We start from the raw sequence: 23,958 nt of genomic DNA, 5'->3' as shown, positions 1-23,958 counted from the left end.
TCCCACGACGGGTCGCAGGTCCGGAACCTCCCACGACGGGCCGCAGGTCCGGAACCTCCCACGACGGGTCGCAGGTCCGGAACCTCCCACGACGGGTCGCTGGTCCAGAACCTCCCACGACGGGTCGCTGGTCCGGAACCTCCCACGACGGGTCGCAGGTCCGGAACCTACCACGACGGGTCGCAGGTCCGGAACCTCCCACGACGGGTTGCAGGTCCGGAACCTCCCACGACGGGTCGCAGGTCCGGAACCTCCCACGACAGGTCGCAGGTCCGGAACCTCCCACGACGGGTCGCAAGTCCGGAACCTCCCACGACGGGTCGCAGATCCGGAACCTCCCACGATGGGTCGCAGTCCTGAACCTACTACGACGGGTCGCTGTCCGGAACCTCCCACGACGGGTCGCATGTCCGGAACCTACCACGACGGGTCACAGGTCCGGAACCTACCATGACGGGTCGGGTCCCTTCTTTGTTTTGTTTATTATTTTGGTTAGGTCAGGGTGTGACATGGGTGATGTATGTGTTTTTGTACTATCTAAGGGTTTTGTATGTTTATGGGGTTGTTACTATCTAGGTGTTTTGTATGTCTATGGTTGCCTAGATTGGTACACAGTCAGAGGCAGCTGTTTATCATTGTCTCTGATTGGAAACCATATTTAGGCAGCAATATTCTTTGGGTAATTCGTGGGTTATTGTATGTGTTAGTTACCTGTGTCTGTACTTATCATATAGCTTCACGTTCGTCTTTGTTGTTTTGTAAGTTTAAGTGTTCTTCGTTAATAAATAGAAGATGTATTCAAATCACGCTGCGCCTTGGTCTCATCCATACAACAAACGTGACATTTCCTCACATTGGCACGTCGATCCCTTTTCACTTTACTCTGCATACAGCAGCAGCGTAAATGCCCTGTGATTCTCACTTTGTGCATGTGCCCCTTTGAACTAGAGGTTTGAACACCCAGGATAGACTTAATATTTCAATGTCATAATTGTAACCAACCTGAAATTCCAATGAATTACTCATCACTACTAGCAAGGAGTCAATCTAATTGCTGAAAACATATTGACATGCTATTAAAATAATGTTGTGGTCATTAGCTAGCTAGTTAGTAATGTGTGTGTCCTACTGCTGTAGCTCCGTCTACATAGCTAGCTAGCAACATGTGGGATTTCCTAGTAGCTAACTAGCTAGCTAATTAGGGAATTCCACATGTTATTACTAGCTTGCTAGCTAACATTAGCTAGTTATGTACACAGAGCTACAGCAGTACTCAGACATGACTTTAATTAACATTACCACCATAGCCGGAACCGTAATTTATTTTTGCATTACACAATACACGATTATAAGAACAGTCAGGCATGTTTTGGGTTAGAAGCCCCCAAAATCTATCTAGCTAACTTGCAAATCAGAGTTAAAACAAGCTACATAGCTAATCTTAGCCATTTCTAAATTCTAGAGGCAATTGGCCAGCTCGATCCGCTTTGAATTTAAAATGACAAAAGCAACGAGGTTAGCTAGCTAGCTTTTAGCTATTTCTCTATGTATGGAAGCTAGCCATATTCAGGGATAACATTACTTGTTAGCTAGCATTGGATTTAATGTTACAGGACAGGCTAGCAGATTTTATTCCACATACAAGCCAAAAACATTTGAGTCATCAACTGATATCCAATACTTTATCATGGTAAAAACAGCTCTTACCTTACTTGATGTCAAATCCAACAATGATGGTGTTGCGGTATGGCAGGTGAAAAAAACAGACTTCAGCTTGTTGGAGTAGTGGTGGGTGCGAAATGCATTTCAGCAAGTGCAAGGTAATTAAAACCAAAGAGTTTAATCACAAAATGTTCTCTATCTTTGGTTATCCTCACAAAATATACTTACATTTTGAGCAACATATTAAGTTAGATTTTTTTAATTTTAAAATTGTGAAATTAAAAACCTGTTGGGGCTATGGGGCACGAGGAGTTCCCTAAAGGGAACACCCCCTCCCATTCAGCTGAAAAAAATATTATTTAGAAATATTTAACTTTCACACGTTAACAAGTCCAATACAGCAAATCAAAGATAAACATCTTGTTAATCTACCCATCGTGTCCGATTTTTAAAATGTTTTACAGCGAAAACACAACATATATTTATGTTAGATGACCACCAAATTCAAAAACGCACACAGTGATTTTTTCACAGTCACAATAGCATAAATATAGATAAAATGAATCACAAACCTTTGATTATCTCCATCAGATGACGCTCATAGGATATCATGTTATACATGTATTGTGTTTTGTTCGATAATGTGCATATATATATATATATATATATATATAAAAAATCTCAGTTTACATTGGCGCGTTACTTGCAGTAATGTTTTGATTCCAAAACATCTGGTGATTTTGCAGAAATACTCACAATAAACATTGATAAAAGATGCAAGTGTTATTCACAGAATTAAAGATAAACGTATCCTCTATGCAATCGCTGTGTAAGATTTCAAAAAAACTTTACTGAAAAAGAATAATCTGAGAACGGAGCTCAGAACCCAAAGAAATAGCCGCCATTTTGGCGTCAACAGAAGCTACAAAAACACTATAAATATTCACTTACCTTTGAATATCTTCATCAGAAGGCAGTGCAAGGAGTCCTAGTTCCACAATAAATCGTTGTTTCGTTCCATAATGTCCATTACTAGTGTCCAATTAGCTGCATTTGCTACCACTTTCAGCTCACGTGCCCAAAAGCTGACGCTGGTCCAGGCGAACTCGGACGAAAACTTCAAAAATATATATTCCAGGTCGAATAAACTGGTGAAACTAAGTAGAGAATCAATCTTCAGGATGTTATTTTCATATCTATGCAATAACGTTCCAACCGGAGCATACGTTTTCATCTGCAGCCAAATGGAACGATGGTGATATCAACAGACAAATGCGCAACAAGGAAATTGCATTCTGCCAGGACAGTGACTCATTCCCCTCCCATTCGTTCAAAGTTCACATCAGAGGCTCCATTCCACATTCTACTGAATGAGGACATCTAGTGGAAGGCGTAGGAAGTGCTAACAGATCCATATCTTGTTTGTAAGTGAAGAGGCGATGACTTAAAATTAGACCCGCATTCAGAATTTCACTTCCTGTTTGGAAGATTGCCTGCCCTATGAGTTCTGTTATACTCACAGACATAATTCAAACATTTTAAGAAACTTCAGAGTGTTTTCTATCCAATAGTAATAATAATATGCATATATTAGCAATATAGGACAGAGTAGGATGCAGTTCACTATGGGCACGCAATTCATCCAAAGTGAAAATACTGCCCCCTATCCCCAACAAGTTTTAAATAAAATATAAATAATTGAAACAACTTTCATTCATTTGTATTAAGTATACACTAACGGCCAAAAGTTTTAGAACACCTACTCATTCAAGCGTTTTTCTTAATTTGGACTATTTTCTACATTGTAGAATAAAAGTGAAGACATCAAAACTATGTTATAACACATAAGGAATAAAGTAGTTTAAATGTTTTATTTATTTTATTTTACCCCATTTTCTCCCCAATTTCGTGGTATCCAATTGTTTTAGTAGCTACTATCATGTCTCATCGCTACAACTCCCGTATGGGCTCGGGAGAGACGAAGGTTGAAAGTCATGCGTCCTCCGATACACAACCCAAACAAGCCGCACTGCTTCTTAACACAGCGCGCATCCAACCCGGAAGCCAGCCGCACCAATGTGTCGGAGGAAACACCGTGCACCTGGCAACCTTGGTTAGCGCGCACTGCGCCCGGCCCGCCACAGGAGTCGCTGGTGCGCGATGAGACAAGGATATCCCTACCGGCCAAGCCCTCCCTAACCCGGATGACGCTAGGCCAATTGTGCGTCACCCCACGGACCTCCCGGTCGCGGCCTGTTACGACAGAGCCTGGGCGCAAACCCAGAGTCTCTGGTGGCACAGCTGCGCCACCCGGGAGGCCACCTGGAATGCTTTTCCAACAGTCTTGAAAGAGTTCCCACATATGCTGAGCACTTGTTGGCTGCTTTTCCTTCACTCTAAAGTCCGACTCATCCCAAAATATCTCAATTTGGTTGAGGTCAGGGGATTGTGGAGTCCAGATCATCTGATGCAGCACTCCATCAGTCTTCTTCTTGGTAAAATAGCTCTACACAGTCTGCAGCTGTGTTGGGTCATTGTCATGTTGAAAAACAAATGACAGTCCCACTAAGCCCAAACCAGATGGGATGGCCATATCGCTGCCGAATGGTGTGGTAGCCATGCTGGTTAAGTGTCTTGAATTCTAAATAAATCACAGTCATGTCATCACCATAACACCTCCTCTTCCATTTGTTACGGTGGGAAATACAAATGCGTATATCATCCGTTCACCCACACCGCGTTTCACAAAGACACGGCGGTTGGAACCAAAAACCTCAAATTCGGACTCCAGACCAAAGGTAAAATGTCCACCTGTGTCAGTCGTGTGTATAGGTGGCAGGGAAGTCAGGCGCAGGAGAATCAAACTTAGTGGAATGGAGTTATTTAATGACTTTAAACAAAACATCACTCCAAATCTATTAATAATATAAAACAAAGTGGGTACGAGGACCTGTCGCGCACCAAGACAAACAACACGAAATCTGAACAACAAACAATCTCTGACAGAGACATGAGGGGAAACAGAGAGTTAAATACATAACAGGTAATGAATGGGATTGAAACCAGGTGTGTAGGAAGACAAGACAAAACCAATGGAAAATGAAAAATGGATCAATGATCGCTAGAAGACCGGTGACGTCGACCGCCGACCACCACCCGAACAAGGAGGGGCATCGACTTCGGCAGAAGTCGTGACAACCTGTCTAATGTCCATTGCTCGTGTTTCTTGGCCCAAGCAAGTCTCTTGTTATTGGTGTCCTTTAGTAGTGGTTTCTTTGCAGCAATTCGATCATGAAGGCCTGATTCACACAGTCCCCTCTGAACAGTTGATGTTGAGATGTGTCTGTTACATGAACTCTGTGAAGAAATTTCTGAGGCTGGTAACTCTAATGAACTTATCCTCTGTAGCAGAGGTAACTCTTGTGGCGGTCCTCATGAGAGCCAGTTTCATCATAGCGCTTGATGGTTTTTCCGACTGCACTTGAAGAAACTTTCAAAGTTCTTGAAATGTTCCGTATTGACTGACCTTCATTTCTTAAAGTAATGATGGATTGCCATTTCTCTTTGCTTATTAATATGAGCTTTTCCTGCCATATTATGGACTTGGTATTTTACCAAATAGGGCTATCTTCCTTGTCACAACACAACTGATTGGCTCAAAAGCATTAATAAGGAAATAAATTCCACAAATGATCTTTTAAGAAGGCACACCTGTTCATTGAAATGCATTCCAGGTGGGTACCTCATGAAGCTGAGAGAGTGCCAAGAGTGTGCAAAGCTGTCATCAAGGCAAAGGGTGGCAATTTGAAGAATGTCAAATATATAATACCCTTTTTGGTTACTACATGATTCACTATGTGTTATTTCATAGTTTTGATGTTTTCACTATTATTCTACAATGTAGAAAATAGTACAAATTTTGAGTGTATGTAAAAAAAAGTTTTTTATCAATTTCAAATCAACCCAGAATAATTTTTTACAGTGTAGGATGTTCGGGTTAATGTTAGGAGTTAGGTTAAATGGTTAGGGGAAGGGTTAGCTAACATGCCAAGTAATTGAAAAGTAGCTAAAAAGTTGTAAGTACACTACATGAACAAAATATATGGACATCTCAGTCCAAAATCATGGGCATTAATATGGAGTTGGTGCCCCCTTTGATGCTAAAACAGTCTCCACTTTTCTGAGAAGGATTTCCACTAGATGTTGGAACATTGCTGTGGGGACTTGCTTCCATTCAGCCACAAGAGCATTAGTGAGGTCGGACACTGGCTCACAGTCGGCATTCATCCCAAAAGTGTTTGACGGGGTTGTGATCAGCGCTCTGTGCAGGCCAGTCAAGTTCTTCCACATTGATATCTACAAACCATTTCTGTTTGGATCTCACTTTGTGGACGGGGGCATTATCATGCTGAAACAGGAAAAGGCTTTCCCCAAACTGTTGCCACAATGTTGGAAACACAGAATAGTCTTGAATGTCATTGTATACTGTAGCGTTAAGATGACCCTTCACTGGAACTAAGGGGCCTAGCCCAGACCATGAAAAACTTCTCCAGACCATTATTCCTCCTCCACCAAACTTTACAATTGGCACTATGCATTGGGGCAGGTAGTGTTCTCCTGGCATCCGCCAAACCCAGATTCGGCCACCGGACTGCCAGATGGTGAAGCGTGATTCATCACTCCAGAGAACACGTTTCCACTGCTCCAAAGTCCTTTTGGCAGTGAGAATTACACCACTCCAGCCGACCCGTGACATTTCGCAAGGTGATTATTGTGTGCGGCTGCTCGGCCATGGAAAACCATTTCATGAAGTTCCCAACGAACAGTTATTGTGCTGACGATTCTTCCAGAGACAGTTTGGAACTAGGTAGTGAGTGTTGCAACCGAGGACAGACGATATTTACATGCTACGCGCTTCAGCATTCGGTGGTCACGTTCTGTGAGCTTGTGTGGTCTATCACTTTGCAGCTGAGCCGCTGTTGCTCCTAGACGTTTCCACTTCACAATAACAGCACTTACCGTTGACCGGGGCAGCTCTAGCAGGGCAGAAATTTGACAAACTGACATGTTGGAAAGGTGGCATCCTATGACGGTGCCACGTTGAAAGTCACTGAGCTTTTCAGTAAGGCCATTCTTCTGCCAATGTTTGTCTATGGACATTTCATGGCTGTGTGCTCTATTTTCCACACCTTCCAGAGACGGTTGTGGCGGAAATAGCTGAATGCACTAATTTGAATTGCTTTCAACATACTTTTGTATATATACTGTAGTTGCAAAGTTGCTAAAGTTGTCCTTGATGAGATTCGAACACTCAACCTTTTGGTTAGTAGACGTTCGTATTATACGCCCACCCAACCAACTAACCACCCTCCTTTCGTTTTTGCCTTAAAGGGCAACTACACCACTTTTTAACTTCATTTTCATTATCTCTAGCACAATATCAGTGTCAACATATGTGAAAACTGCCAAGGTAAAAAAAAGTTCTACCCAATGACATCATCAAAAGGTAAAACATAAAAATTAAGTGATTTTCAAACACTATGAGATTCACGGTGACATGGGAACAAGAACATACCCACCCTTTGGGCTAGAAACTCCTTTCAGGTTTTGAAAATCATTTTTTAAAACTTTTAATCGTACTCTGTGATGTCACAGAGAAACACGTTCTTCTTGTCTTTTTAACCACAATGCTGTTTTCATGTATATAGATACTGGTTTGATGCTGGATATGAGGTTGAAAAGTGGCAGAATTGCCCTTTAACTGTGTTATGTTACTATACTAAACGTAACATATTACACACATTTGAGTGTCCCGGATATTTATTTACTATGTCCAGACTAGGAGACCAGCCTGAATTAAGAGGGATGCTGCCCATAACTTTTTGTGCAGCATATGCCTACTTGAATCCTTTGTTAACTTGACTATTTCTAGCAATAAACTTTGTAGCAACACTAGGCTGTTAAGATGATGAAACGGTCCTCTGAGGAGAGGACAGTGTAACTCGCCGCTTCTGGACAGCTAATGCATCATTAACGCTTATCTAGTACAGTGATGCCTCGCAAATGGAAGCGAATTGGTTGAGTAAGTAGCCGTAATCCATCCATGAATAAGTAAACAGTTATATATTGTGTTGACAGATACCGTCATTATAGTTCCTATCAGTCCGTTATCGCTGGCACGCTGGCGGTATCCGCAAATGGCGGCCTGCCTTGAGAGAGACTTAAGCTAGGTCTATTATTGGGCTTGGATATTCAGACATTTCAAGGGAAAAACGACAATTGCACTCATTGGTTCTCCGCAGCCAGGTTAAACAATGGCTCTTCGATTTACAGGCCAACTGGGTAGGTTTGATAACACCATCATCCAGGGGCGCAACTTTGGTTTTAGAAGTGGGGGAAACATAACTTGGTGCAGTCTTGGGGTCCTCCCATTTTCTGGGGCATCTAAAGATAATTTATACACAATCTAATTAGTCCCATGGCCCTTCTAGCCATCTCTATTTAGAACAACAACAAGTAAGCAAAAATGCCCACAGTCATCAAGCTAGGTAAGATATCATTATTAAATATGTTTAAGTGAATGATAAGAATGAACTACATTTTTGTTCAGTGAATTTCATATCATAGGCCTAATAGTACTGCAGAGCTCTTTTTACTTGCACACCACATAGCAGGGTCACCCCATCCTTCACCTAGGGGTCGAAGGCCGTGCAGCGCCCCAACCCATCACACCCCACTCAGCCTTAGGATCTTAGTGAAATATGAATTATTGGTTTCAGGTGTGTTACGCCAAGGCCAGAGTGACAACCAACAGTACGGTAGACCCCCAAGGCCAGGACTGAGCAGCCCAGCAGCTAGGGGTTGCCTAAATAGCTATCTCCTCTGACGTGGGCATGTTTTCAATACAGACTCCTTTTGTCGTACAGTATTCCCTGCAAGGCATCCAGACCTTATGAAAGTTGTACAGTATACCCATAATCTTGTAATAAATCATATCTAGTGATACATAACTGGACATTGATTCCATCCATTGTGGGAGGATAACCAACTTTCCAATTAATAGCACTCCATTTCTTAGCCACCGTAAATGCTTGGTTAAACAGTTTCTTCTGAGAACAGTCTGCAGTATTTCCAAGCAAACAAAAACAGGGAGAAGGGAGACTCCGTAGACATGCTGAGATAAATGAACATAGTCTTTGCCAGAATTCAGCTGGCCTTCACAAGACCATGCAAATATGTCCCCTTTTGTGTTTCACAACTCCAGCAGAAAGATACAATTTCTGAGTGCATGATATTCAGGTTCACTGGCATATAGTACGTTCAATGGATGGTCTTAAACTGCAGTAATTTATGTTTATTATATGAACATGACTCGACATTCTAACATATATGTTTCCCTTCATCATCATCAATAGTGTCTCCCAGGTCTTCCTCACATTTTTATTTTTCATGTTTTGTCTCATCGGGAAAAGCCTCTATCAACCCTTGATACAGTTTGGAAATCAACTTCAGAGGTTCGTCAGACTGCCTTAAAATATTGTCCGTGATTTGAAGCTTCTTTCTTGTCCAGTGTTTGCTGCACAGAGAGAATAAAGTGTTCCATCGGCAGTAGTTCACCTCTGCGCTGTCACAGACTGGTCTACCCTGGCTGCCTGAACCCGATGAGACCCCTGTCACCATCTGTCCTGTGCAGATGAGGCATGACAAAAAATTACCTTGGTGTAGATTTATACATGATATTATCCATGGATACAATCAATGGTTCAATTATTGAAATGACTATTATTCCCAGATCCCAGACTGTAGCCTACCCACCAACTCAAGATTGAACATTGTACCAATTCACTGATTGTTATAATATATTGCAAAATTCACCTGAGCTCCGTAGACTGGTCTTTCCTGGCTGTATGATCCTGCTGGAACACCTGTCACCATCTGATCCTGCTAAGACATGATGAGCATAGTGTTGTGTACTGACTGTGCACCACGACAGTGAAGCCTGTAGAGCTGTGCATACCATGTCAGTGTGAAAAGTAGGGCATTAGCTAGGGAAACTGACAGATCAATAACGTTACATTGCTATACTGACTAATAAAAACTCACATTGCCCTGAAAACAATTCAGAATATTGGTCTTCAATCGTTTGGCAGCTGGTTTCATAGTTTGATTCAGGTCTAGTGTGGTTCAGTCAAAAATTATAAATAAAAAGTAATCTACCTAGCAAGCTAATGTTAGACAATGTTTGGCTAGCTATAGCTAATGGTACAATGGTATATCATCAAATGTACTTCTGTTGAAATTGGACAAAACAAAGGCTATAAAACATGTCCATACACAAAACAGCTGTTAGATATTGCTATCTGACAGATTGCTAGATGCAAGCTAGAGCTGAACTGGCTGTGGTAGCTACTAGCTAGCAAACTAACTTCTAGTAGCTAGTTCATTCACTTCAGTCGAGAAGGGATGAAACATTAGCTAACATAACATGTCAGTTACACTACTAGCTCAGCACTGGGAATAAATCATTTTTGACAGTCAAACAGCAGTTACCTTGCCAGCTAGATCAGTCAACTAAAGAGTAGCCCATTTCTGCTCTGCTTGCTTTTACAACTCGGAGAAAATGTGCAACACAGACTGCAGCTGCCTCTGATCATCTCTCCAGTGCTGGTCCTATACACCATCCTTTCAGAAGCTTTGCCTTCACACAGCCTGTCCACATGCTCTGTGGTGTGCATGCGGTCCTAAATTCTGCTGGCTGTAACCGGAAAACGGACTACCTCTCTGAGGCGTCCGCATGGTCCTAAAGCACACCGGCTCTGTGCATCACAGTGCATTGATAAAACTGGTCGGGGACAAAAAATGCTATTTTAGAATGTAGGGGTGTCATGTCCCCCCGTCCCCAGTGAAAGTTGTGCCCCTGCCATTGTCAGTTATACATTGCTGATCTATCTATATCATTTGGTAATAACATGAGGCCTATTATGCCTGGAACCCGCTCCCTCCTCTCTCTCTCTTCCCTCAGTTTTGAATTCAGACCATAGTCCTCTCATCCATAGCTTCATTCCACCGTCTGTCTGTCTTCATTTTGATACTAATCACTTCATTAAAGATATCAGCACTGCTCTGCCACTGAGGTTAGATGGTGTGGCATGAGCTAAAACGGGCTTTGGAACATTTCGTTTCTTTGTTTGTGTATTCAACAGTCACACATATTGGATCAAATAACCATGGTGAGCTTCGAGGCTCCCAGTTGGTTTAACTCCCTCTGTTTAACATTGCTTTCTGACACACAATGCACCAGCCAAGAAGATTTCTAGTTCAAACATTTCCGAGTCTGTCTTCACTGGTACCTTGTTCTTTGCACACAAAGAAACTGTTAATTTCAAGCATCACAGTGCCGACTATGCCGTGTTGGACTCAATGTATATCACCTTGATATAGGCTAAGTATACATCCGTTTTACATACCATTGTTTGCCCAGCCATCCTAACCTAGATCCCTTTCTTAAACAACACTGGAGGGATGAGATGAGAGCTGAATCGAGAAAAAGCAGCAAACAAACACTGTTTGAAGGAGAATTCCCAGTTTACATTCCTCATATGGCACATATAAAGGCCCTGTGAAGGCGAGAGGGCTATGAGAGAGTATTGCTTGTATCTACAGTAACAATGCAGCCTTCCGCTGGTAGCTTTGTTTTGTTTTATTCTTTATTTCCCAGCTTTCCAATTACATTTATACAGTCAATAGAGCCAGGTTATAGAAAGCAGTCTTTGCTGCTCTTTCTGCTCTGAGAAAAGGAAAGTCAAAATGTCATCCTCTTTTGTGTGTGTGCATGTGTGTGTGCCTTCGTGCTCACCTATGTGTGCACGTGCAAATTTAAGTGTGCGTGTTTGACAGGGTGTGCGCTAGTGCAGTGTTTCCCAACCCTGGTCCTCCAGTACCCCCAACAGAACACATTTTCATTGTATCCCTGGACAAGCACACCTGAATCAACTTGTCAACTAATCATCAGGCCCTCAATGAGTTGAATGAGGTGTGCTTGTCCAGGGATACAATGAAAATGTGTTCTGTTGGGGGTACTCGAGGACCCTCTCTGATACAGAGAGGGTCAGAGAACATGTCCGGTAGTGGCATTTCGCTGGCATTTTTTATGTTACGACTAGCAGTTGATGTCAGTTCTCTATCTGTCCCTCTATCTTCTGTCCCAGGCTTTTGAAAATGCTGGAAAAGAGAGATGAGGAATGAGGCATTATCATCCCCCTCTGACGTTTGATTTGTGGTGGAATATTCTTATGAACTCCCAACAGCTTTCAGACAGACGGGTTAAAGCCTAGCTGACTAGCTCCCAGATGGATTGCTTGGTGTGTGTGTGTTTTGAATCTGCGTGTGCCGTGTGCCGTGTGAGTAAGTGTGTGTGTGTGTGTGTGTGTGTGTGTGTGTGTGTGTGTGTGTGTGTGTGTGTGTGTGTGTGTGTGTGTGTGTGTGTGTGTGTGTGTGTGTGTGTGTGTGTGTGTGTGTGTGTGTGTGTGTGTGTGTGTGGTTTCTCTCAGGCTGTAATGGGAAAGTCTCTGTTATTACCACTACAGGGCAGAATCACTATGAAGACGAGAGAGAAATCAGCTCTCTTTGACTTCCTTAAATTCTGCCATCACTCTTTTTAATGCTTCCGTCCTCCTCCCATATTTATGCTGGAAATATTGTGCGTATTGTAAGACAGACGGTCTGCATGACTGTTGAGTGCACAAGCCAATCACATGGCTAGTCTGGGGGAGGTTTCCATGGTGAAACGTTGCGAGGGACTGGCGAAACTCCAGAACTAAGTCTGATCCATTGCTAATATGGTAATATGATATGTACCATTCTCCAGCAGCTGAAAGAAAAAGAGCCCCAACAGGCCTGTCCGCCTATCTGCCAGTCTGAATGTTTGTCTTAAACAGGTGAATTTCTGAAAAGAGTGGGAGACGAGGGAAAAATAGATATTTGAAAAAGAACCAGCACAATAGAGAAGCAGCCAGGCGCTAAGGCAGGATTTCCCAAACTCGGTCCTCGGGACCCCAAGGTTTGCACGTTTTGGTTTTTGCTCTAGCACGACACAGCTGATTAAAGTAATCAACTAATCATCAAGTGGTGATAATATGTAGCAGCTGTGTAGTGCTAGAGCAAAAACCAAAATGTGCAACCGTTGGGGTCCCGAGGACCGAGTTTGGGAAACGCTGCAGTAAGACGAGGAGACGCGGTGTCTGCTTGGATAAGAAGTTTACTCTTGATCAGCCTTAACTGCTGCTGCCTATAGGGATTGGGTCTAAGCTTTGAGTGTGTCCTGTCCTTGTCCCTTTGTTTGTTGTCCCTGTCGCCGTGGTGACCAGTGATCCTGAACCCCTTCCTTCCCCAAGTGCCTGCTGTTCTGGCTCTGTTTGTCCCTGCAGGGTTGCTGTCGTTGAGTTGTTAGTTAGGGATGTGGAGAATCAGTGTGTGTCAGTGTGTGTGTGTGCCTGTGTACTCAGCTAGAACTGTGTATATATGTGTTTGTGTGTGCGTGCATGTGTGTGTGAATGCATGCGCCTTTGTGTGTCTTTGTGCTTTTGTGTGTGTGTGTGTGTGTGTGTTTGCCTGCAGTGATGCATGTGTGTGCGTTTTTGTCTTTGCGTGTGTGTGTGTGTGTGTGTGTGTGTGTGTGTGTGTGTGTGTGTGTTGGCCCGTCAGGCATGCCACCGTTACAGCTACTAGGAAGTGGGTTGCGACATGGTCCGCTCTAAGGAGAACGTCCAGAAATAGACCCTATGCCCTCATCTAACTGATTTATTCACTTGCTCCCTTTTCTTCCCCCTTTCACCAGAATGCACTTAACTCTATCCTTGGTTAAATAGCCTCATGTCAGTGCACGTGCATGCGTGTGTGTGTGCGAGTGCATGCTCGTGACTGTTTGTGTGTAAGTGTTTTAAGGGAGAGGGACCATGGTGTACCCTGTCGTCCCGGGTGATGCTTGTTGCACAAGGAACTGATAACAAAGTACATGACATCCTTTTGTAGGTCTTTTTTAGTTTGTCATAAACTTACCCTGCCAGTAAGGTGGTCACTGCAGGGCAGGCTAGCTGAGTATGCACGAACAACACAGGCTTCTTAGCACCATTTAAACACACTCAATAACCCCTTAAACCGAGTGGTGGACAATAACACTTAAACCCCCCTAAAACAACCCTGCCCATCGCTCCATCCCTCCATCCCTCACTCCCCCACCCAAGGCCAAATATGGATGGATAGTGTGATAGTAGTGAAGGAGAGTATGGGGATGAAGGGATGAGGAGGTGGAAAGAAAAGTGGTAAATGGGACAGCTGTGGTGCAGGAGCCCAGCCCAATAAAGGCACACACCCAGATGCCCTTATGATCCTGTCGTGACAATGGCCCAAATCCACTCCCGAAACACACACAACACACACACATTCCCCACAACACACACACACAGAAAAGTATAAACACTTCTGGTCAAAAGTAGTACACTAATATGGGGCATAGTGTTCCATTTTGGGATACAACCTATGTTAGACAAATGCACTGTAGACCACTGAGTCTCTCTCTCTCTCTCTCTCTGAAACACACCGACATGATAGTATGAGCTAAGCTGACAGAATGAGCACGTTTCACACTTTTTAGGGCTGAGTGTGTACGACAGGCCTTTCTCTCTGTGCGGGGTGATTTTCAGATCTATGTGAAGTCTGGTTACTTTCTCAGCAACTCATATTCTCATGAGCCCATTCCGCCTCGAGGCTGTGTCCCAAATGGCACCCTATGCCCTATTGTACGTAGCGCTTCACTTTTCACCAGGGCCCATAGTAGTGCACTGTATCGGGAACAGGTTACCATCTGGGCTGCAGGCTAGTCTTTACTCATGAAAGATCTCCACGACCACAGTGCTACCTGATCTAGGAGACGGTAATGGGCATCCGTTGACAAGGGGTGAGTACCACGTGGCACCCTATTCCCTTACATGGTGCACTACTTTGGACCAGGTCCAATAGGGCTTTGGTCAAAATAAGCGCACTTTAAAACGGAGTAGGCTGCCATTAGGACACAGCCATGGTGGTACCAGATACAGGGCACAGTAAAAGGCATCCTATTGGCTGCTGACCCCATAGTGGGTCATCCAGGGTTCAGTTATGGTCCCCAGGGGATAGAGCTTGACTCTGATGAAAGAGAGCCTTTATCACTTTCTGGCAGGGTAACTTAGGTCACTATGGTGCCAGCCAATCAGCCATGCATCCTAGGGGGTAAGGGCTTTGTGTGTGTTTGGGGTAAAGTGTGTGTGAATATGATTTCATTGCATTTACTTTCTGGGTGTGTTTGTAAATGTGTGTGTTTACTGTCTGTGCGTTAAGTGTGTGTGAGTGATAGTTAGTGACATGGGGTGCTTAGCAGAGAGGATTTGGAAGGAGCCATTGGGATTGGCCTGATAGGATTTCCCCTGGTGTTGGCCCTGCCATAGGGGGAAGTGTCACCTGTCTTCAGCATGGAGCAAAACAGCAGTTGCATTTAACTGCCCAAGGTCCTGCACTGCCATCTCCAACTCTGACCAGTAGCATCTCCTCAATCCTGAAGGACTGATAAGGACAAAGCCAGAGGCACTGCAGACCACTGCTGCTGGAGTGACCTGATTGGCTGGGGATAAAGGTAGTGATTTTATATTTTTCAGACATATCTCCAGTTCTGCCAGCCGTATCTGGGAGCAGAAGGGCAGGGATAGGTCAAAGCATTTCAACCCCTTGAGTCAACTGAGGCTAAGGCAGCCTCAACTTACTGCTCCCTAAACATCCTCTCCCCTCACAGGCATGGCCACGGGCTAATCAGATTATTCCATACTACCCTCCAATAACCTCCTAGTCACATCTGATCTTTAACACAACTCTGCGTATCCATAACTTCTCTCGACTGCCTCCAGCAGCAACAGCAGCAGCAACAGCAGCAGCCACTCTTGGTTGTCAGAGTGGCAGGACTGGCATCCACCTACGGCTCGCCCCTGGCACTACCCAGCATGAGACCTACTCTGTCTGCCTGCCTCCTCCACACCCACCGCCACCACCAAGCCCTCTAGGCTTATATCAAACCCAGATATAATGCAGGGATGGAAGGAGGGTGGCACGCAGTACGGCTTGTCCTGAGCACCACTCTTCATAATGACATGCTGCCCCCTGTGTCCGGGCAGTGTCCAGATCAAGAAGGGCAACTGGGGCTGCCATAGGCAGGTTCATCTCCTCAGGCTCAGTCAGTAGTCCTCTGTGCCAATGAGAGGGGTAGTTAAGAACATGCCAGTCAGGAAGTAAGAGGCCCTAATGGGACTGGATGAGACGACATGACAGTGCCAGGGCCATTACAGCCACTGAGAGAGCCCTGTCAGACCTTGAGTGGAAGGAGAGAGAGAGAGAGAGAGAGAGAGAGAGAGAGAGAGAGAGAGAGAGAGAGAGAGAGAGAGAGAGAGAGAGAGAGAGAGAGAGAGAGAGAGAGAGAGAGAGAGAGAGAGAGAGAGAGAGAGAGAGAGAGAGAGAGAGAGAGAGAGAGAGAGAGAGAGAGAGAGAGAGAGAGAGAGAGAGAGAGAGAGAGAGAGAGAGAGAGAGAGAGAGAGAGAGAGAGAGAGAGAGAGAGAGAGAAAACAATGTCTTGAGTAAAAGCCAAATTGGATTTATACTAAAACATCGCACGACTGATCAAATATACACTTGCTTTATCGACTTACAAAAAGGGTTGCGCCAGGGTTGCAATCTGAGCCCTGCACTCTTCAATATTTACATCAACGAATTGGCCACTATTCTAGAAAAATCCTCAGCCCCTGGTGTTAGTCTCCACAATTCAGAGGGTAAATGCCTACTCTTTGCAGATGACCTATGCCTGCCGTCACCCACAGCAGATGGCCTACAGCAGAACCTGGACCTGCTAGAGCAGTACTGTCAGACCTGGGTCCTGGCAGGAATCCTGAAAATACAAAAAAATATATTTTCCAAAGAAGATCCAGATCTCAGGGAATTAGGCCAAAGTTCTCAATTGGTACAAAATATATAGAGAACTGCACACACTACAATGACTTAGGTTTAAAAATAAGCTCAACTGGACACCTTAATGGGGCAGTGAATGAACAGAGAGAAAGCACGCAGGGAATTCTACGCCATTAAAAAACAAATTGAAATTGAAATACCAATTAAAATGTGGCTTAAACTAATTGAATGTGTCATTGAACCAATTGCACTTAATGGCAGCGAGGTGTGGGGTCCACTTGCCAAACAAGATTTCATCAAATGGGACAAACACCCCATTGAAACCCTGCATGCAGAGTTCTGTAAGATTCTCCTACATGTCCTGAGGAAAACTACAAACAATGCATGCAGGGCAGAATTAGGCCAACATCCACTAATAATAAAAACTCAAAAAATAGCAATTAAGTTTTGGAAACATCTAAAATACAGTGACCCCCTCTCATATCTTTACCAAGCCCTGCAATGCCAAGCGCTGAGCAAATAAAATAGTCCCCTCATCCATCTGGTCCTGGGGACTCAGTTCACAAACTTGTTCTACTAACTCACTGAAGCCTCAGGACCAGAACATCCAATAAATCAGAATAAACCAAATGACAACACAGTCAAATCAAAACTAGATTGCTTATTGGTAAACACAAACAACAACACAAAGCAAAATGCAGTGCTATCTGGCCCTAAATCGACAGTACACCATGGCTGACTATTTGACCATGGTTTCTGATCAAAACCTTAGAAAAACCTTGACGAAGTACAGGCTCAGTGAGCACAGCCTTGCCATTGAGAAGGGTAGACACAGGAAAACCTGGCTCACTGTAGAGCAAAGGCTGTGCAAACACTGCACAACAGCAGAACCTGAGACAGAGCTGACTTTTCCTGACAAAATGTAAAAAATATAAAACAATTAGAGAGTGAATTTCCCCCAGATTTGAAACCCTTACTCGAGGTTTCAAAGACCTCTGATGGGAGTAGGCTACCCGTCCTGTTGAGGGTTGGCAGCGCACTACATCTGCCATAAGATGAGGGACTGTGTCTGACATACCAATCAACCGGCACATGTCCTCTACTGTATGCTTATTGATATTGTTCATAGAGAGAGAGACACAAAGAGAGACGGACCAAGAGACAGAGAGTGAGCGCAGGCGATGGAGATGAACAAAGAGATTAGAGATGGCGAGAGATGGATGTGGAGAGAGAACAAGAGAACAACAACAACAAAAAAGCCACAGGATGAACGTGACAGAGTTGAAGGATGGAGGCTGGCTGTAGTGTGTGTGTCTGAGGGGAGGTCTGTCCCTGTTGGTTCCTCCGTGCTGTTGTGTTGCCTGTTCATGGAGTGAAACAGCCGTAGAGCTAGAAGACGGATCTTTGTGCAACGTCATGCCGAGAAAGAAGCAGCAACAACAAACCAGTGTGACAGCCAACAGCCAGCTACATGAATACAGGCCTCTTCAATTTTCTATTAAATGGGTTTTCTTTGCTTTGATCTCTGTGATGAAAGCAACAGCACAGTGTCCAATACGTCACCGAAGAAGAAGCCTACCACAAGGACAACCAAAACATTTAGGGAGGTGTTTTACTCCCTGGGCTTTGATTTCTTGTCTAAATTGAGGATTATGTTGGATTAACCCAATGTTGTGATCCCCTTCCCCCTAAAAAGGATGTTTACTCAAAATGTGTAATCCTGTACGCCTTCCTGAACTGTCATATTTATAGAACAAGATAGATTCAAGCGTCCACTTGTGAGAGGTTTCGACAAGCTAAGTACCTGCTCTTATTACGTGAGTTGTATCATCATAACCGGTGAATACAATGAGTGTGGTGCAAGCCCAAATGTAAGCCTACTCTCTCCATTTGAAACCGGAACCTTCCTCTCAGTCAGAATACTACTTACAACATTTCCCATTTGAACGCCAACATAAAAGTAGAAACGTCATCCTCCTCCTCTTTGTTGCTCTCACACTGGAATCCCATCCATCCATCCACACCTTAATTGAGGCTCTCTCCACCGATGTTTCGAGTGATGTTTATCACCGTGGCAACATTGCTGCCCCTGCAGATCGTGGTTGTGTTGTCTTGTGTGAGGATTACCATAACAACAGAGCGCAGGCTTTAGCTTTAATTCCAGTAACACTGGACCCGGCTCCTCTGTGGATCGGCTCGCCTGGTGGGCTTGTCTTAACTGGTATTAGCAGGCGTGGGCAGGGAGCTAATGCTATCGCCCGTCTGAGAGGCTGATTTCGCCTGGGGGGGGGGGGGCCCATACGGCCCGCACGAGGGCCTAGTGTTGATGTTCCACTGTTCAGTTCACTCCCCCTAAGGTAAGCCCCAGCCTTAGCCCTTAGCATGTCAGGCACCCCTAGCAAGTGTCCACCCAACCCCAGAGTGTCTGCCTGCTGCTCGGCTAACTAGTGATTAGCGCTGTCCACCAGGCAAATGGGTAGGTGGGTCACTGCATGCTGCCTCTCAGTGGGCGCTTATTGCAACCGGCAGCCCGGTGGGACGGGGGGGGGACGGGGGTGGAAGAAGAAGAGGCAGAGACGACATGTCATCACGGCTAAGCTGGCGGAGAGGAGCGAGGCAGTGGGAGGAGGAGGAGGGGTAGGGAGGTGCGGGGGCAGGAGCTGACCCTGTAAGCAGAGGAGATTAGGGAGAATAATGAAAGGGGTCTTGGCAGTGCTTAACTAATATGTGAAGTAATCTGAAGAAAATGTGTGGAGAGGAAATGTCAGCTGTGTGTGTGCAACAGCGTGACAATGCAACTGTGTGTCTGAGTGTGTTTGTGTGTTCTCGTGTGCGTGAGTGTTATTTGCATGGAGGATTGCTGCAGTCAGGGCTACTGAAAGAATTCTAACAGCCTCTTAAGCAAACAAGTGTCGGAGCATGGAAAATTAATTTCAGGCCTCCTCAAAAGAACAGCCCGACCGTTGACATGGAGTGCCTGCGAGAGACTAACAGAGTCAGTTAGGTCTCACACACACACACACACACACACACACATCTGCATGTGTACATGTTAGAGGTGGCGTGTGAGGATGAGTTTTGCCCTTTAAACCATAATACATAAGATTACATGGACAAGGAGGCATTTCTATTATATACACTCTTCAGCTCTCTACAACTCTCCAAGTGTGTCGGGTAGAGGTGTTGTTCTGGGATCAGTCCCCTCCAATCCGTATAATCATTTTCATGATGACTGTAAAGGCTAAACTGATCATAGATCAGCACTCCCACTCTGTTGACTATCAGATGATTGATTAGTAGGCTGATAATTACCGTTTTTCTCAATTGCTAAAACACTAAAACCCATTAGCTGAACAAAGTTCTCAGTTGCCTGGACTCATTTAGCTAATTATGCAGTCTGTTGTCAATACCTTAAACCATTTCACATGGTAAAACACAATTTGCAGATCTCACTTAGACTTTTCAGCAAAACTCTAAACACATTCTCATTCTCAAAACACATTCGGCACTCTAATGCACATGTCATCCATACTGGTAAACACAAGTGGCAACAATCAAATACAAATAGAGAACATATGTCATTGATTGAACACAACCACTCAAAATTGATTTAACCTGTTTCAAATGATGCGACACAACCAATATAAGCCAGTTCAGAGAGCAAACAGGTTGTTGAAGGTGGGAAGGAGAAAGTCTGAGAATGGATACTGTAGTACAGTGCATTGTAGGCTGTATACTGTACAATGGACAAATTGTATGGCCCTGAACATTGTGCTTTCCATTTATTAACAGTACTACTGACTGCTCAATAGATTTTGACTGGTTGCAGGTTCATATCAACAAAGAACAAGAATTACAGTATCACAGAGACAAAGGAAGTACTTCCGGCGCCGACAGAGATAGCCGCCTCGCTTCGCGTTCCTAGGAAACTATGCAGTTTTTTGTTTTTTTACGTGTTATTTCTTACATTAGTACCCCAGGTCATCTTAGGTTTCATTGCATACAGTCGAGAAGAACTACTGAATATAAGAGCAACGTCAACTCACCATCAGTACGACCAAGAATATGTTTTTCGCGACGCGGACCCTGTGTTCTGCCTTACAAACAGGACAACGGAGTGGATCCTATGCAGCGACCCAAAAAAACGACTCCGAAAGAGAGGGAAACGAGGCTGTCTTCTGGTCAGACTCCGGAGACGGGCACATCGCGCACCACTCCCTAGCATTCTTCTTGCCAATGTCCAGTCTCTTGACAACAAGGTTGATGAAATCCGAGCAAGGGTAGCATTCCAGAGGGACATCAGAGACTGTAACGTCCTTTGCTTCACTGAAACATGGCTCACTGGAGAGACTCTATCCGAAGCGGTGCAGCCAACGGGTTTCTCCACACATCGCGCTGACAGAAACAAACATCTTTCTGGTAAGAAGAGGGGCGGGGGCGTATGCCTCATGGCCAACGTGACATGGTGTGATGAAAGAAACATACAGGAACTCAAATCCTTCTGTTCACCTGATTTAGAATTCCTCACAATCAAATGTAGACCGCATTATCTACCAAGAGAATTCTCTTCGATTATAATCACAGCCGTATATATCCCCCCCCCAAGCAGACACATCGATGGCTCTGAACGAACTTTATTTAACTCTCTGCAAACTGGAAACGATTTATCCGGAGGCTGCATTCATTGTAGCTGGGGATTTTAACAAGGCTAATCTGAAAACAAGTCTCCCCAAATTTTATCAGCATATCGATTGCGCAACCAGGGGAGGAAAGACCTTGGATCATTGTTACTCTAACTTCCGCGACGCATATAAGGCCCTGCCCCGCCCCCCTTTCGGAAAAGCTGACCACGACACCATTTTGTTGATCCCTGCCTACAGACAGAAACTAAAACAAGAGGCTCCCACGCTGAGGTCTGTCCAACGCTGGTCCGACCAAGCTGACTCCACACTCCAAGACTGCTTCCATCACGTGGACTGGGAGATGTTTCGTATTGCGTCAGATAACAACATTGACGAATATGCTGATTCGGTGTGCGAGTTCATTAGAACGTGCGTTGAAGATGTCGTTCCCATAGCAACGATTAAAACATTCCCTAACCAGAAACCGTGGATTGACGGCAGCATTCGTGTGAAACTGAAAGCGCGAACCACTGCTTTTAATCAGGGCAAGGTGTCTGGTAACATGACCGAATACAAACAGTGCAGCTATTCCCTCCGCAAGGCTATCAAACAAGCTAAGCGCCAGTACAGAGACAAAGTAGAATCTCAATTCAACGGCTCAGACACAAGAGGCATGTGGCAGGGTCTACAGTCAATCACGGACTACAGGAAGAAATCCAGCCCAGTCACGGACCAGGATGTCTTGCTCCCAGGCAGACTAAATAACTTTTTTGCCCGCTTTGAGGACAATACAGTGCCACTGACACGGCCTGCAACGAAAACATGCGGTCTTTCCTTCACTGCAGCCGAGGTGAGTAAGACATTTAAACGTGTTAACCCTCGCAAGGCTGCAGGCCCAGACGGCATCCCCAGCCGCGCCCTCAGAGCATGCGCAGACCAGCTGGCCGGTGTGTTTACGGACATATTCAATCAATCCCTATACCAGTCTGCTGTTCCCACATGCTTCAAGAGGGCCACCATTGTTCCTGTTCCCAAGAAAGCTAAGGTAACTGAGCTAAACGACTACCGCCCCGTAGCACTCACATCCGTCATCATGAAGTGCTTTGAGAGACTAGTCAAGGACCATATCACCTCCACCCTACCTGACACCCTAGACCCACTCCAATTTGCTTACCGCCCAAATAGGTCCACAGACGATGCAATCTCAACCACACTGCACACTGCCCTAACCCATCTGGACAAGAGGAATACCTATGTGAGAATGCTGTTCATCGACTACAGCTCGGCATTCAACACCATAGTACCCTCCAAGCTTGGGTCTTGGGGACCCCGCCCTGTGCAACTGGGTACTGGACTTCCTGACGGGCCGCCCCCAGGTGGTGAGGGTAGGCAACAACATCTCCTCCCCGCTGATCCTCAACACTGGGGCCCCACAAGGGTGCGTTCTGAGCCCTCTCCTGTACTCCCTGTTCACCCACGACTGCGTGGCCACGCACGCCTCCAACTCAATCATCAAGTTTGCGGACGACACAACAGTGGTAGGCTTGATTACCAACAACGACGAGACGGCCTACAGGGAGGAGGTGAGGGCCCTCGGAGTGTGGTGTCAGGAAAATAACCTCACACTCAACGTCAACAAAACTAAGGAGGTGATTGTGGACTTCAGGAAACAGCAGAGGGAACACCCTCCTATCCACATCGATGGAACAGTAGTGGAGAGGGTAGCAAGTTTTAAGTTCCTCGGCATACACATCACAGACAAACTGAATTGGTCCACTCACACAGACAGCATCGTGAAGAAGGCGCAGCAGCGCCTCTTCAACCTCAGGAGGCTGAAGAAATTTGGCTTGTCACCAAAAGCACTCACAAACTTCTACAGATGCACAATCGAGAGCATCCTGGCGGGCTGTATCACCGCCTGGTATGGCAACTGCACCGCCCTCAACCGTAAGGCTCTCCAAAGGGCAGTGAGGTCCGCACAACGCATCACCGGGGGCAAACTACCTGCCCTCCAGGACACCTACACCACCCGATGTCACAGGAAGGCCATAAAGATCATCAAGGACATCAACCACCCGAGCCACTGCCTGTTCACCCCGCTATCATCCAGAAGGCGAGGTCAGTACAGGTGCATCAAAGCTGGGACCGAGAGACTGAAAAACAGCTTCTATCTCAAGGCCATCAGACTGTTAAACAGCCACCACTAACACTGAGTGGCTGCTGCCAACACACTGACACTGACTCAACTCCAGCCACTTTAATAATGGGAATTGATGGGAAATGATGTAAATATATCACTAGCCACTTTAAACAATGCTACCTTATATAAATGTTACTTACCCTACATTATTCATCTCATATGCATACGTATATACTGTACTCTATATCATCGACGGTATCCTTATGTAATACATGTATCACTAGCCACTTTATACTATGCCACTTTGTTTACATACTCATCTCATTTGTACATACTGTACTCGATACCATCTACTGTATCTTGCCTATGCTGCTCTGTACCATCACTCATTCATATATCCTTATGTACATATTCTTTATCCCCTTACACTGTGTACAAGACAGTAGTTTTGGAATTGTTAGTTAGATTACTTGTTATTACTGCATTGTTGGAACTAGAAGCACAAGCATTTCGCTACACTCGCATTAACATCTGCTAACCATGTGTATGTGA

At 44.9% G+C, this 23,958-nt stretch overlaps 1 protein-coding gene and 1 long non-coding RNA gene across 2 annotated transcripts in view; one reads left to right on the top strand and one right to left on the bottom strand.

Moving 5' to 3' along the window:
* The window catches only part of LOC110529771 (alpha-(1,6)-fucosyltransferase), a 158,190-nt gene that overhangs the window by 13,019 nt on the left and 121,213 nt on the right, over positions 1-23,958 (top strand). The window lies entirely within an intron of this gene.
* On the bottom strand, positions 9,002-18,839 carry LOC118965506. The gene is made up of 3 exons (XR_005052853.1): positions 18,575-18,839; positions 9,538-9,603; positions 9,002-9,347 (listed from the first exon to the last, which is right to left on the bottom strand). It is a non-coding gene; the product is annotated as an uncharacterized LOC118965506 (long non-coding RNA).

The sequence above is a fragment of the Oncorhynchus mykiss genome, chromosome 8 (genome assembly GCF_013265735.2).
Source record: "Oncorhynchus mykiss isolate Arlee chromosome 8, USDA_OmykA_1.1, whole genome shotgun sequence".
In the NCBI taxonomy this organism is placed as follows: domain Eukaryota; kingdom Metazoa; phylum Chordata; class Actinopteri; order Salmoniformes; family Salmonidae; genus Oncorhynchus; species Oncorhynchus mykiss.
Note: the sequence above shows the minus strand (reverse complement) of the source record. Positions and strands in the feature narration are given on the sequence as shown.